This window comes from Myotis brandtii, unplaced genomic scaffold, assembly GCF_000412655.1.
Source record: "Myotis brandtii unplaced genomic scaffold, ASM41265v1 scaffold478, whole genome shotgun sequence".
Lineage (NCBI taxonomy): Eukaryota > Metazoa > Chordata > Mammalia > Chiroptera > Vespertilionidae > Myotis > Myotis brandtii.
In genome coordinates, this window is record NW_005368264.1 from 836,197 (window position 1) to 851,334 (window position 15,138).

General features: G+C 40.7%; 1 protein-coding gene across 1 annotated transcript in view; it reads right to left on the minus strand.

Annotated features, from left to right (window-relative positions):
• Positions 1 to 15,138, minus strand: part of PLCXD3 (phosphatidylinositol-specific phospholipase C, X domain containing 3) — a 125,228-nt gene that overhangs the window by 108,671 nt on the left and 1,419 nt on the right. The gene's annotated exons all lie outside the window — the stretch shown is intronic.

Sequence of the window (15,138 nt, forward strand, 5' to 3'; positions counted from 1 at the left end):
AAGAGACACTTGCTTTCAGTATCACCCTGGCTCAGGTCTGAAGTTGAGGATGCAGGTAAACAAAGAGTATGCTATGATTGCATGCAACTGTCATCGGGCCTGGGAGGAGACTGCAAAAGAAACTAGGTCATGTGTGGAACAAGGTCAGAGGAAGGTCGGGAGGCTTCTAGGATGGGCACCTCTGCCACTGCTCCCCTCCCTTCTCCCAATTTCCTTCAGGAAGAACAGGAAGTGAGCCCACAGACACTCCCCTGGGAAAGTGGAAGGGTAGGGCCTTCATCTGGATTATTGGGATGAAAGACTGCAATTTCCACTGTTTCATTGGCTCTTCAGGTCCCAAGCCACATGGGTAATGACTTAAGAGTGCTATGGGAACACGTGACAGGCCCCCACCTCTGTGCCCATGTTATAAATGTGAATGTGAAATGAAAAGCCATGGAAAGAACTTGTTTTACCTGAAGCTCCAGTATTTCAATAAAAATCAACATGACCCTCTGATTTAGGTGAATTCTTCCAAAGGTATTTGTTGCTGTTTTTCTGTAGTTGTTTATGGTTTCCTTCCTGCTAGTGACAGAAATTGTCTAATGTAGCTTGTTTTACCTCCATCCAACCCTGAAATATATTTAGTGTTTAGTATGAAGTTTCTGAATGAATGCATTCTGATCTTATCCAAGTTGCAGTAGGGTGCCACCAATTCCACCTAAGAAAAGGAAGTCTTCTTGGAAGGTAACTGTGGGCAATGTGAATCCTAAATATATATAAACCCAGAAGATGTTCCCAATATAAGGAATTTGAAAGCTTCCTGCATATTAGTGCATTAACCCTTACCAGCAGGATACTTAAGAGGACAAAGAACACTAGTGATATCACATTAAAGAAACAGAAACCTAAGAAGGTAATGTGATTTCGCCATCTTCAGTGAGTAAGATCATGAATGAAGTAAGAAGGAAATACAAGATTATTAGCCTGATAGCAGGGAGCAAAGCTAAAGAAGCAGCCCTTTCTTAGTGTTAGAGCCTCAAAGAATTACAAACACTACAGAAAACTGCGAGCAAGCCTCCAGGTGCTTATGTCAAAAACCATAAATCTAACAACAACAACAAAAAAGCTCTAGCTGGGTAGCTCAGTTGGTTAGAGCATCCTTCTGTTATATAAAGATTGTGGGTTCAATCCTGTGGTCAGGGCACATACAAGAATCAACCCATGAATGCATAAATAACTGCAACAACAAATCAATGTTTCTCTCTCTCCCTCTTTCACTCTCTACATAAATATATATATATTTTTAAAAACATAAATCTTGATCTGACTGAGCAAGTTTGTTTTTTCAATTGTGGTTAAAAACAAAAAAACAGCAAACATAACAAAAAATGTACCACCTTAACCACTTTTAAGTGTATAGTTCAATGTGTTAAGTGTTTCATATTGCTGTGCAACAGAACATTTTCATCTTGCAAAACTGAAACCATATTCATAAGCACCATTCCCACTCTCTACAAGTTCAATGACTGTAGATACCTCACATAAGTGGAATCATGCAGTATGTGTCCTTTTGTGACTGGTTTATTTCATCTAGCCTAATGATCTCAAGGTTCCTCCACTGGGCAAGTTCATTTTAAGATTGGTTTCTACATATATCATTCAAAGCATAAAGGTTCCCAATTAAAGTGAACCTGATATGATCCCATCAAGAAAACACACACACACACACCACAAATCTCAAATACTGGGCATTAAAAGAGAACCTGGGAAGCAAGTATAAAGTTTACAGTAGCTAGCATAATCAATCAGTAACATAACAAACTGGAGTTTTCTCATAAATCACAGTGAGAGAGCATTCAGTTAGGTACAAGGCATTCTTGGACTGGGCAGGAGGGATCACACAGAACTCTTCTCATCCTAGGATGTGGGTATAGTCCAGGCAGAAGAACTTAATCTTAGAGAGAAAAGTCTGGTCATCTAAAGTGGTGTCCAAAGCTCAGACTTGGACAAGTAGACTTCATACAAGGAAGTTCAATATGGCGGAAGACTCCCTGTGTTTCTGGGAAATCTGCTTGTAGATTTGCTATTATTTCTGTCCATATAATGAACCTTGTTCCCTCTATTGAGCCAGAATTATTTCAGTTCACTGTCCTGTATGAATATGGGTATTCTCCAAATCACTGTGTCTACCTGGCCAGCATCTTCTCCACTAAAAAGAAGATCCATTCCCCTCTTGGGCCACTCACGTCCATCCCTCTCACTGTACCAAGACAGCCCATCTTTCTGTACCCATATGCTTCAGAGAGCCAAGTGCTGGACACAGGAAGGGAACTGTTAGCATAGCCCTCTTCACATTCTCTTGATTATTGTTGGACTGGTTATGGAGCCTAAGGCAGTGCTGAGTCTGAAAATGGAAGAGAGAAAAGTTAAGAGGCTTTAACTGAAAGTATGAAGGAAAAGGGAGCTTAGAGAGGCAGAAGATGGGACAAAGTAAATGAGGCCAATTAGATAAGATGGAATGATGAAAAGAGCTACCTTTATTGACCACTCACTCTGTGACAGGTATACTACATACATTATCGTATTGAGTACTCTCAGAAAAGGATGTGAAGTTGGTATTGTCTATCTCCATTTTAGTAAGGGGGTAATTGAGCCCAGGGAGGGGTTTTCTGTGTGTTTATTTGTTTGTTTTTTGGCTCCCCTGAGTCAGCTGGTAGATAGCAGAACCATGGCTTAAACCAAGTTTGTTCACAACAACCAGTGCTAAGCCATTTTTCAGATGTAACACCAGAGACCTGCTATATTAAGTAACTTGCCCAAGACTTGGTTGCAGATCCAGGACTGCAATTGGGGTCTTGTATCTTCCAAGAATATCTTGTATCCTTTTCGCAATAATTACCTTTACTTCCTTTTATAATTACAAACCATTCATGTACCTTCTTATAAAGTTGCTGGCATTCACTTTTCCTGTTTTGGACCTTGTGATATCTACATATCTTTGTACTTGTTTTTATAAACTAGAAATGGCTGTTTGGTTCTGTGATATTTTATCATTTTCCTTTAGTATTTGAAGATATATATATATTGCCTTGGCATGAAAGTTTGATCACATTTGAAAACATTCTTCCTTACTATCGGCTCACTTATGATATTTTATCATTTTCCTTTAGTACTTGAAGATATATATATATATATATTGCCTTGGCATGAAAGTTTGACCACATTTGAAAACATTCTTCCTTACTATCGGCTCACTTTTCTACTAAAGATTATCCATCCTGATAAAAAATCACAGATAAAATATGAATAGAGAGTTGTGTCTTCCAGGCACTGCTCAGCACTTGGCATGTATCCTCATTTAGTCCTCACAACAACCTAAGAAGTACTATTATTATCCCCACATTTCAGCTGAGAAAACTGAAGCGCAGAGAGAGTTCAGTAATTTCCCCTGAGTCACAGAGCTAACAAATGGCAAAGACGGGCTCCAAACTCCGGTATCTGAAACAGAGCCTGCGTTTTTAAACTATGCCTCTTCTGCCTGAATTAGAGAGTACTTATTTCTTGTTCTCACCCATTCATTTCACACTACCTGCCCCAGGTCATGTTCCAGCCCTTCCTTGTACTAGCTCCCAACAGAGCGAAGAGAGACCTTGGTACTTACTCTCTTCCTAGTTGTAGCCCCAGCCCTTTCTTGACTTCAGCCAACTTGACACATTTCTGAAATTAAATGCCAGTTCTTACATCTTTTGTAAACAGCACTTTAAATCTATTATATTGGTTTCTTAGACAAATCCTCTTTTTTTGCCTGTTGGCTATCATGTACGGTTTTGTTCTATTTTAATAGAATTTCCCATATTCCAATACATAGTGCTAACAAAATCGTAAAGCATTATCCAATATAATTGCTGGGTTGAATATTTTGGCTAAATAAGTCACCAAGTTGAATTACCAACTTACAAATAATTAGAAAACATACTTTAAAAAATAAAGCAGTGTTAAAGATAGCATCATTATATTTTTTCGGAAAACACAGTTCAACCTGATAGTTCTTCAAAGTTGTTACTATGATCAATAACCATTAAGCATATAAACAAAGAATTTATAAGAAAATTGGTTGAACATGTAGTGCCATAATGACTGACAACGGCTATATAAAACATATTTCTGTTTTACTTTGTTCAATTGTCATGTGTCTCATTCAAAAATCATTGGGTCCAGTTTACACTTTATCAAAATTCCTTGGGATCATCCATTTGCTAAAATTAGTTTGGTTTTGGTCAGGACTTGTTTTTAAAAATTGAACAATGGAGCTTATTTGGAACACTTTCTTTGGGTTGCCCTGTTTTCAGTCAACAGAAGAAAGGCCTTTGAGCAAGACCAGAGTCCCTCTATACTGGCCTTGTCATCTGTTAGTCAAATATATTTTACACATTGACTATAGGACACATATTTTGGGACCAGGTCCTGCACTCAAGGTGCTTATAATCTACTCAGTTGACAGATAATAAACAATGTTGTTGCTACTTCCTCCAGCACCATGAAAAAGATAAATGAAGCAATTGTTAGAAAGAGTGATGTGGATGGACATACACTACACTGGTTAACAGAGTCAGGGAGTGTCTCCCGAGGAGAAGGCATCAGGTGGAGGCCAGAAGGAGGGGGAGGCCGACTGCCGATGCTCTGGAGGAAGAGTCCAAGCAGATCTGTGAGCCTAGAAGTCTGGAGGGTGTGAGAGCCAGAAAGCAAGGCTGCAGTTAGTGAGGGAGGAAAGGGGGAAGGAGCTGTGGTCAGAGATAGACAGGGACCAGTAACTTCAGTGACTAAATGCAGAGGGTTTAAACAGGTGAGTGATGTCCCTAATCTATGCTTTTGGAGTAATGCATGTGGAAGATGACAGTAACTAGAATAGGGTTGTCATGGAGAAGTAGTGAGAAATAAAAAAAGGATTTAGGATACATTTTGGGAAAAGATCCAATAGGATTTATTGATAGGGTGATTTTAGAGGGCTTGATGGGGGAATAAAGCAATGAAGAATGGCTCCAAGGATTTGCAGGCTTGAAAGACTGAGGGATAGTGATACGAAATACTTAGATGAGGAAAACTTGATTAGAAACAAAGTTGGCAATGAACGGTGAACTCAGTAGTTTTGAGGTCCTGTTAAAGCTGATATTTCTATAGGGAAAACAATGGGGAGGCAGTGGGATATATGAGGATAGGGTTCAGCAGAGAGGTTTGGCCAATGGCATACACTTGGGAGTTAAGCCATAGGTTTAGATGTTGTCACTTAAGGGAAAAGTATAGTTATAGAAAAAAGGAATCAAGGCCTGAGCCCTGGGTACCCCAACATTTCTTTATATATAAAGATAAGAAGACATACTTAGCGCAGATGACCTAAAGGAAACAACCCACAAAGTTGGAAACACAAGAGAGTTCAGTAAGGAGTGACATTAGCAAGATGGCAGACTAGAAAGCCCCAAACCCTTCTTCCTCCCGTGGAGACACGACTTCAACAATACATGAGCCTTTCCCTTTAGGAGAGATCCAGAAACCCACACAAGTGTGAAGCCAGCCACATTGAAGCCGAGAGGAAAATCTGCAGCACGATCTCACCAGAGTTCCTCCCCCTGGCACAGAGCCACACGATTGGGAGGAAACTCCCAGTGCCAGCTCCCAGCTTCCTTTTGGGGAGGAGGATTGGACCATATTTGTAATGTTGTGATTGGGGGGGGGGCAGCACTGCCTGAGGAACTGGCTTCTGTCTTGCCTGTCTGGAGCACACTTGAAACCGAGCATCCTCCAGATGACAGGGGCCACTGGGGACAGAAACGCTGAGTGGCCTGTTGCTTCTCCAGAGGACCTGCCGTACCCCAGACACAGGCCAGTAGAGCTTGGCAGCCTGTCCCTTGGTGGGGAGAGAGAGTAGGGCATGTGTCCAACATTCTGGCTTTTCATGGGCTGCCCAAGGAGCTGGCTGCAGTCTTGCTGTGTTGGAGCTCTGATGAGACCTGGCATCAATGCCAGGAAGCTGCTGAGAACAAACGTAGATGCGTGGCATGATGACAGACACCAGAGGGGATGAGAGGCTATGGGATCCTGAAGAAATAACTGGCCACGCCCTCTAATTAGGAGTCCACCAGCACAAGTCCAGCAGGGGTTTGAGATGCCCCCCAGAATCTGTAGCCAGGTTGATCATGTCATTTTGATAATAACCACTCCAATATGTGTGAGGTGATATCTCATTGTGGTTTTGATTTACACTTCCCTGGTCAGTGATTTTGTGCATCTTCTCATGTACTTATTTGTCATTTGTATATGTTCTTTGGAAAATGTCTATTCAGGTCCTCTTTGCCAATTAAATCCAATTACTATTATTAATTTTTTGCTGTTAAGTTGTTGGAGTTCCTCATGTATTTTGGAAATTAACCCCTTATCAGATATATGATTTGCAAATATTTTCTACCATTCTTTAAGTTGCTTCTTCATTTTGTTGATTTATTTATTTTTGCTGCACAGGAATTTTTTTAGTCTGATATAGTCCCACTTATTTATTTCTGTGTTTGTTGCTTGTGCTTTTGGTGTCATATCCAAAAGTCATTGCCAAAACCAATACCCTATGCTTTTTCCCTATGTTTTCTCCTAGGAGTTTTATAGTTTCAGGTATATATTTAAGTAAATCCATTTTGAGCTGATATTTGTATATGGTATAAGATAGGGACCCAATTTCACTCTTTTGCATGTGAATAACCAGTTTTCCCAACACCATTTATTGAAAAGACTGTTTTATCCCCACTGAGAATTCTTGGCTCCCTTCTCAAATATTAGTTGACCATATACACATGGATTTTTCTGGGTTCTTGGTCCTGTTCTACTGGTCAATGTGCCTGTTTAGTGCCAGTACCACACTATTTTAATTACTGTAGATTCATAATAACCATTTTAATGGTTATTATGAATCTACGGTAATCAAATTATGATACTGCAGCTTTGTTTTTCATTCTCAAAATTGCTTTGGCCATTCAGGGGTTTTTGTGGTTTCATACAAAATTTAGGATTGTTTTTTCTATTTCTGTGCAAAATGTCATTAGAATTTTGATAGGGATTACACTGAATCTATCAATGGCTTTGGGTAGTATGAATATTTTAATAATACTAATTCTTGTGATCCATAAACATAAGATATCCTTCCATTTATTCATATCTTCTTTAAAATCTTTCATCAAAGCCTTATAGTTTTCAGTGTACAGATCTTTCACCTTCGAGGATAAATGTATTCCTACTTTACTGTTTTAAGCTTTTATGGACTATTATTCATCCATGAAAAAAGAAGGAAATTGTCTTCTGCTACAACATGGATAAAACTTGAGGACACTGAACTAGTCACAGAAAGACAAATTCTTCATTATTCCACTTATATGAGGTATCTAAAGTAGTCAAACTTATCAAACCAAAAAGTCGAAGGGTGGTTGCCAGGAGCTGGTGGGAAGGGAAAATGATGAGTTGCTATTTAATGGGTATGAAGTTTAAGTCATCCAAGATGAAAAGCTCTAGAGAACTGCTGACACCCTTATGCTTACAGCTAACAATATTATATACTTCAAAAATTGCTAAGAGAATTAATCTTGTGTTATGTATTTTTTACGTAATAAATTAAAAGTGCATTAAGGAGGCAAAAGAAGAACATGTTTCAAGAAGAGAAGTGTGGTCAGCCACATCAAATGATGCTGAAAGGTGAAATAAAATAATAGAGAATGAGCCATTAGCTTTGGCAAAATATAGATTGTTGGCAGCCTTGATAAAAACAATTTTAGTGCAGTGGTGAGAAAATAATGTAATTAGCATGGGCTAGGGATAGAAAGGGGAATAACAACCTGAAGAGAGGAGATGGTTCTACAAAATTCAGAGAAATAGTGCAATGTATAGAGAGGCAGGTATGCAGTCAAAGGAGGCTTTTTTAAAAGATGCAGAAAAATAAAATAAAATAAAGCAGAATATCCAGGTGCAGGAGCATTGATGAGTTAATAATGAGAAACAGGAAGTTCTTATCTATTTGCATCTACATAAAATAAGAAGTAAATTCGTAAGTTTAGAGTGAGGTGGGAAGATGTGAATTTAAGGAGCATAAAGAGGTATGAAATTATCATCTCAGAAAATAGGAAAATAAATTTACTAGGGATGTGCAGTAAGATTCATGGTCAGAAATTTCTAGTGAGTCCAAGGTATCCAGGCTGTGTACTGTTTTCCAGAAATGTTTAGCCACTGAAGTTGTCTGGGATTGGGATAGGTAGAAAATTGAATTCAGCTGAGTTGGAGTTTTTCCTGGTAAGTAGAGGAAGAAAGAGGAAGACAAGAGAATTAAAGATATTTTCAAAAGTAGGACTCTTCTGCTGGACCCAAGGAATTTGAGCTGATATAAAGAGAAAGGAAGATGTGAGGGAGTAATAAAAACTGAACAACATTTCACAGTTGCAGCCTTCCCTTCTAGCAACGTCTAAGGCAGGACCTTTACATCCCCTGACCACCTTTCTTTTCTGGGAGAAACACAGGGCAGGTCCTGGCAGGAATGCAGGACCTTTACATCCCCTGACCACCTTTCTTTTCTGGGAGAAACTCAGGCCAGGTCCTGGCAGGAATGTGTTTAGGGCTAACTGGGCTAAGGCAGTCCTGGTGATCCCCCTCCTCTTCCTCCTCCATATGACTACAGGGAAGTATGACTTGAGATGTGCATTGAGGTAAGTTCCCATTCGCCCATCAGGACTCCTTCAAGTGTGTCTACTTCGATCCCCAACAAGCCAGAGAGGGGCTCCAGGAAAGCCTAGCAGGCAGCTAGGATTGCCATTCATCATAGCAATCCTTCATGAAATAAAAATTCTCCAAGTGAATGAAGGAACCCAACCATCCTTTATAATGTTGACTAAGGATAAACATGGCTGCTTCATAAAAACTAATTCTGTGGGAAACATGGTGATTAGCTGGAGTTGAGGATAAAGTGGTGTAAGGCTGTCCACTCCCAGGATCCGTAATGGAACGTGGGGACGTAAGAGCACAGCTAGCAAGTCACTGCCCATCTGTTTCAGTACCTGATCCCTGGAGGTGACTAATCCTGGCTGCTTCTCAAGAATGCTTAATCATTGCCTCCTGCCCCTCTTCCTGACCTGGCTTCCTCTCTTAATAGAGCATAATAAAAGCATATGGTGCTGTAGAAAGCTTCTGGTGGCAGAATTCTGATTCTGTCTAAACCATGGCAAATTTCTCTCTCGCTTTTCTCTGCCTTCTGGAATATATAATTTAGATACTTTTCCAGTCTCCAATCTTCTGAGACTGATCCTAATGCTACCTAGACAAGGAGACCTGAGAGAATATATAGGATTCTCGAGGGTATTAATTCCATGATTTGAGTTCGAGGAGTTCCTTGAGTGCCAATCAAGGAGACATGTTCTCTCTTTCCAAAAGCTAATGCTTGTGGATAAGAGGCCAGCCTCATTGGTGGTAACTGGTAAAATTTCCATTATATCGGCGCTGACACCTTTAACCAACAACAATTAAAATGTGTGCATATGTGTGCATGTGTGTGTAAAATTTAACCTTTTCTTGAAGGCTTGGAGCAATTATTCTACTAATGTGCTTTAAAAAAATGGAGCTATTAGGGATGACTTTAAGTATATCATATTAGTTGGCTCTATTTACATTTTCCAAGGCTGCTCACTGGGAACAATAGGGACCCCAGCTGTATCCCAACTTCTGGATCTGTCTGAAGAAGTAATTAGGTAGCACCCACCAGAGGTCTACTTACAGGAAAAATCAAGAAGCTTCTTGGAAAAAAGAGTTAACTTAAGAGAAAGTCAACACACATACACACAGAGCTAACATTGAGAATGATGCAGAGTATAGATTAAAATCTATCCTGTATATTGACCTCTGCACAGCTCTCATAAACTCATACTTAAGTCTTAGGGCAAGGGGCCAACAACAGAATAATCAATATAAGTTCTAAGAGTTCTTCTGTTGGCATCTCTGCTTGGCAATAGATTACAAGTTTGGCATTGTTGGCACTCCCAGCTCAGTAGTGATGGCACACACACAGGGTCAGCAGGAGTAGGAGCTGCATCAGCAGCTTCCACAGTGAGGACCAGCTCTGGGACCTTCTGACCACAGTGGAGTGCAGGGCCCTTGTTACACATTAACATCTACAATGTTGGGCCTCTGCAGACATAGTACAGGCCCTGGTGAGACTGCCAGCAGCAGTAATGTTTTGGGTATAAAACTATGGAAGCACAGTCCCTCTGGAGGTCAAAGGAGCAAAAGTGACAATAATCCAAAACAGGAAAGAAGGAAAATGATAGATACCATGTGGTAGCCCCCACACTTGGCTTATAAAAGACTGAAGAACTTATCCAGAGATTTCTAGAACTATTTGGAAGTCCATTAAGAAGGTGCCTCAGAGTAGCTGAAACTTGACAATTAATATGACTTTGATTTTACCTTTGGGCTGTCAGGATTTAGAAGATTTTACATTTTGTGTTTCCATTGGTTAGTCTTTCTTCACGAATAGTCCCTGTTGTTATTGCTGATGTATGGCACTCAACAGTCTCCTTCCTCTCTTTGTAACTTACTCTTTCTATTTTGTTTGGGTGGTATTGGAATTAAATAAGAGAAAATAAACTCTAAGTAAGAATATGAGAAACTTTCCTATGAGCAAAGCATGTGAGCTTTAACATATAAACATGGCACAATATCCATTAAGAAGAGATCCAATGGATCTCTTGATTCCAATTTGAAATGGCTTTTAAATTTTTAAAACTATTTTAGAGCACTGATTATGCCAAATAATTAAAATTCAAACAAGTGAGTTTAGCCACATTTAAGCATCTTTCCATTCCATGTACACCATGCTTGAAATAAATGAGGCACGGTTGACAAATACAAATGAGATTGATCATTTTCTTTCCATCAAAATGTACTAATTACCTTGTTTTTGAAGGCTTTCTGATGCTACTTATCACTAACTTATTCATGATGTCACTATTGCTTAAGAGCAATAGTGAGAAGTTCTAGCTTACAGATAAATTGACTGAATCTGCACCCTATAAATATAATTCAAGTATCTCAACAAGGAATGAGACCAAATGGACAAAGAACGATCAGAGATGTTTTCTGAATCGTCATTAGTGACCACTAGCATCACCAGGTGGATGGATTTTAAGTGCTACTGATGGCTGATGTCAATGAGCAGCAGGACTTTAAGGAAATGAAGGGAAATGTTTTACATGTATCACAGGACCTAATTTGAACACTTAAGTAGCAACTGAATCACGTCTATTGTTCAAGGTGCATGAAGAACTGTAATGTCAGTTAACAGAAATGTTCCCAACCTGGGCCATTAGCCTTGAGCAAACAGGGCGCTCTGGCTCTAAGCCTGGTGGTGAATTTGAACACTCACAGAGAGACTGCACGGTCCAATAGGAAGAGCTTTGTCAAAGATGCATATTTAAATTTGGCTCTGCCACTTACAACAAGGATTCCCTGAGAGATACCTCAAAGCAGCAGTTCCTGAATGTTAAACGTGTATGTAAATCACCTGGCGATCTTGTTAGAATGCAGATTGTGATTAAATCATCCTGAGAGGAGGGGTCTGAGGGGCTGTATTTCTACCCAGCTCCCGTGCTGCTGGCCCCTGGCCCAACTCTAAGTAGCAAGGCCTTTGATTATTGACGGAACATGAGCAAAGCACATGTGTACACGAGAAAACTCCTCATGAACTGTATGTAAAATGACATAAGCATCACCTTATTATAATGATTAAAAATAGTTGGTGATTCAATTCAACTGCTCAGGAAAAAAGTCCTAGTAGAATAAATTATGTTCCAGATATTCTTCTAATTTTCCTCTTTAACAAAAGCAAAACTGGGAATTGGAAAGGCCAACAAGAAAGATATTCATCCTAAACATTTTTGTTGCTTAGTGAGTGCTTTGAAAAATTAACTTCCATATAACCATCTTAACCAAAAAGATGGGGGGCGGGGGGGGGGGACCAAATCCGGCTTTTTAAAAGAAATTTGCACAATCAGATCCAGTTCCAGATTTGTCTGTAGATCGTCTCACTCCAATCAAAACAGAAATAGTGAATTACACGGAAAAGGAAGAAGACAGTTGGGTCCAGGAAAACTGATGATGAGAAAAGATAGCTGCAAGGGAAGAAATTAAAAACTAATAAAAGCAAACATAACATAGAAATCAAAGCTGTAGGGACTTCTAATTTCCTTGCCTAAGTATAGCTGTTCTTTTTCATCAGTGTTGGCATTTTCTGTAAGAAATGAGTAAAATTGACAGGTACAATTATTGATTTCTGGAGCATTTCTGTGTTTCTATGTAAAGTATAATCAACAATTCCTGTTCACATGCTGGTTCACAAATTGGCCAAGGAGAGAGCGAAGAAAGAGGCAGGTCACTCCAGATTGGTAGGTGGCAGCTTTCATTAGCAAGGGAACTTATAGACCAGGCTTGTCTTGGGCAGCCACATGATGAAGTCTCCACACTAGGCTGCCAGACTCTTAAAAGCTTGTACAGAGGCCTTAACTGGGTTCAGCCACATATACCATCCAGATGGCCCAACAACACATCGCTCTTCAAAGATTATGACCTTGAAAATGGCTCTCACTGTGGGAATGGAACAGGGGCAGAATGAATATTCCAAGCACAGGGGAGGGTGTGAGGAGACTCCAATTGCCTGAGTCCTACGCATGGGTCAACTGACAGTCACATCCTCTGTATGAACTCCTCCAACATCAAGAAAACACAACTTACTGTACTGTGTGAAGACTTTCAGCACTTACAGAAAATGCATAACAGACCTATGCATTTAGAACCCCTTCCTGATCACTTAGGTTTTGGACAGAATGACCCCCTGTCACAGACCCAGACCACCCATACCTTAGTCAGATTAAGCAGCAGCTTGCTTGCCCCGTGATAGATCTCTTCTCAATGGTTCTGGAGCCACTGTGACTATAGAATTAAAAACTCTGCTTCAAAGATGCCAGAGGTCCATCAGACACACCAGAAATTCATCTGACTCCCCTTCACCGGCATTTTATACTTTGTCTTCCCGCTGCCATCCTGTTTATCCTCTCTCAACTGCTTGTGGTGGGAGGAAGCCTCATTCATCACCCAGACTGCCAGGGGATTGTTAAGCAAACATGTTTGAATGAATGAAAACCTTGTTTGGTGTCATCAGAGAGAAGGAAAAGTGATACATGAGACTGAGATCTGAGTACCTGTCCCTGTGTCCTGACAGTGCCATCCCTTTGAAAGATAAATGACAGGAAAACTACTAACACCAATTATTAACTTGATTCCTTAGGTCAGTCTATACCAAATCATGAGGCCATTTAGATGCAAAATAGCCACTGAGAGATTTGGTTCTGAAAACATTCCAGATGCAGACACTGAGAAATGTTTAGAGAGGCCAGCAATGAACTCATGCTGGGGAGTATCTCACACTTGCAGACTGTTCTTAGCATGGCCCCTCCTGGGTCATCTGGTTTAACTGCCCCAAGTGGATGGCCTCCTAATTAGGCAGCTCTTCATGCTCCAATTCTGTCACCTGGGAAAACCTGAAGTTTTGAGGATGACAGAGCAGCAGTTCCTTCCACGGGAACACTTGTGTGGGGCATCAGGAGTGGCTTTAAATGGTGGAGGTAATTACTTAATTCAAGCTCTAGCAACCGGCCAAGTAAACATGTAGCAGCCAGGAAGCTATTAGCATGATTTTAAGGCAATTATTCCATTAGTGTTTAATAGTCTCCAATTAGTCTTTTCTGACTGTCAAAGTTTGAATGTCTTTTTTTCCTCCAAAACTTCTCACAGTTGAGTAATGCAGAAAAGTGCCGTAATCCATTTTTAGACCTGGGGTTATGTGTATGGTTCTACCAAATCTACATTACAGACTCATGGAAAACTAGGGGGGCGGGGAGGTGTACATTTGAAGAAATAGTTCTCAGATGTATTGGGGATGAGAGAAGCTCTGCAGGGGGTCCATTTGGAATATAATACTAACAGGGATTGGGAAAGTGGTGGAAATTCCCATTGCATCCAATGCTGCGTCATCTTATGTCTCTAAGTATACCAGAACATCAAAGTCAGAGACTTTGTTCCATGGGGAGAAAGGAAAATTGCCCTGTTCTTGTTAATGCATGTTTCCTTGTTCCTTCATCCTGGTTAGTACTTGTTGCTACTGAATTATCCAGATACGAACGCCAAAGCATTTTGCTCTAAAATTCCTAGAAGCTCTTCCCTACGGACCACTTTAGGGTCAGATCTCTGAGCTGATATTAGGCCATTTGCCTTCACTGAGCTGCAGCTTTAACATTTGTGAAATGGAGTTCACAGTCCCAGCAATGCCTGCTTCCTGGGGTCTGGGGAAGGATCACGTGATCTGGTCTACATACCAGGGCTCTGAAAAGGGAAGTATTACAGAAATGTAAGCGATTCAGACAGTGTGTCTTAGCTTCCATCAGAACCAGCAATGTGAATTTAGGCTGTTAACCCCTGTGTCTCTGGAGAGTCACACATCGGAAGACAAGCATCGCTCGCCCCTCTTACCTTCCATGTGTGCAGAAATGCTCAGGGAGAGGCCATGTGAAAGTAACTTTAAAACCAAAGAAAAAAAGGAAGGAAAAAAGAGGATAGGAACTCCTGTGGAAGTGAGAGTGGAATTTTGCCAACAAAGTTTGCACTTTCTACCATTTCCTTCAAAAGAGCGATCCCCAGGCTCGCCCAGCTAGCAGGCACTGTAGAGTGGAGAGGCTGGGCTGTCCTTTAAGTTGGAGACACTAGGCTCTTGGGAAGCTACCTCCTAAAGAAGGACACAAGGACACAGCCTCTCCCCTTCCCAGCTGGTGTTCAGAGTGTGGCCTGTGCCTATCAGAGCGGCCAGACATCCACTTGACTGAGGACCATTGACTTGGGCTACTGATCCATTCCAGCACTGCTGGTTAGAGCCCCCTGGGATTTCCAAGAGATCCCTTCTTTTGCTTTTTGTTTGTTTTAAATTATATTTCCCCTCAGTGGCTGAGAGGGGGCGCTGGGTGGAGCGAGTCAAGAAGGGGTAGAACAGAAGGTTGAACCTAATCGGGCTCAAGTAGGGGCAGGTGTGGACCACCT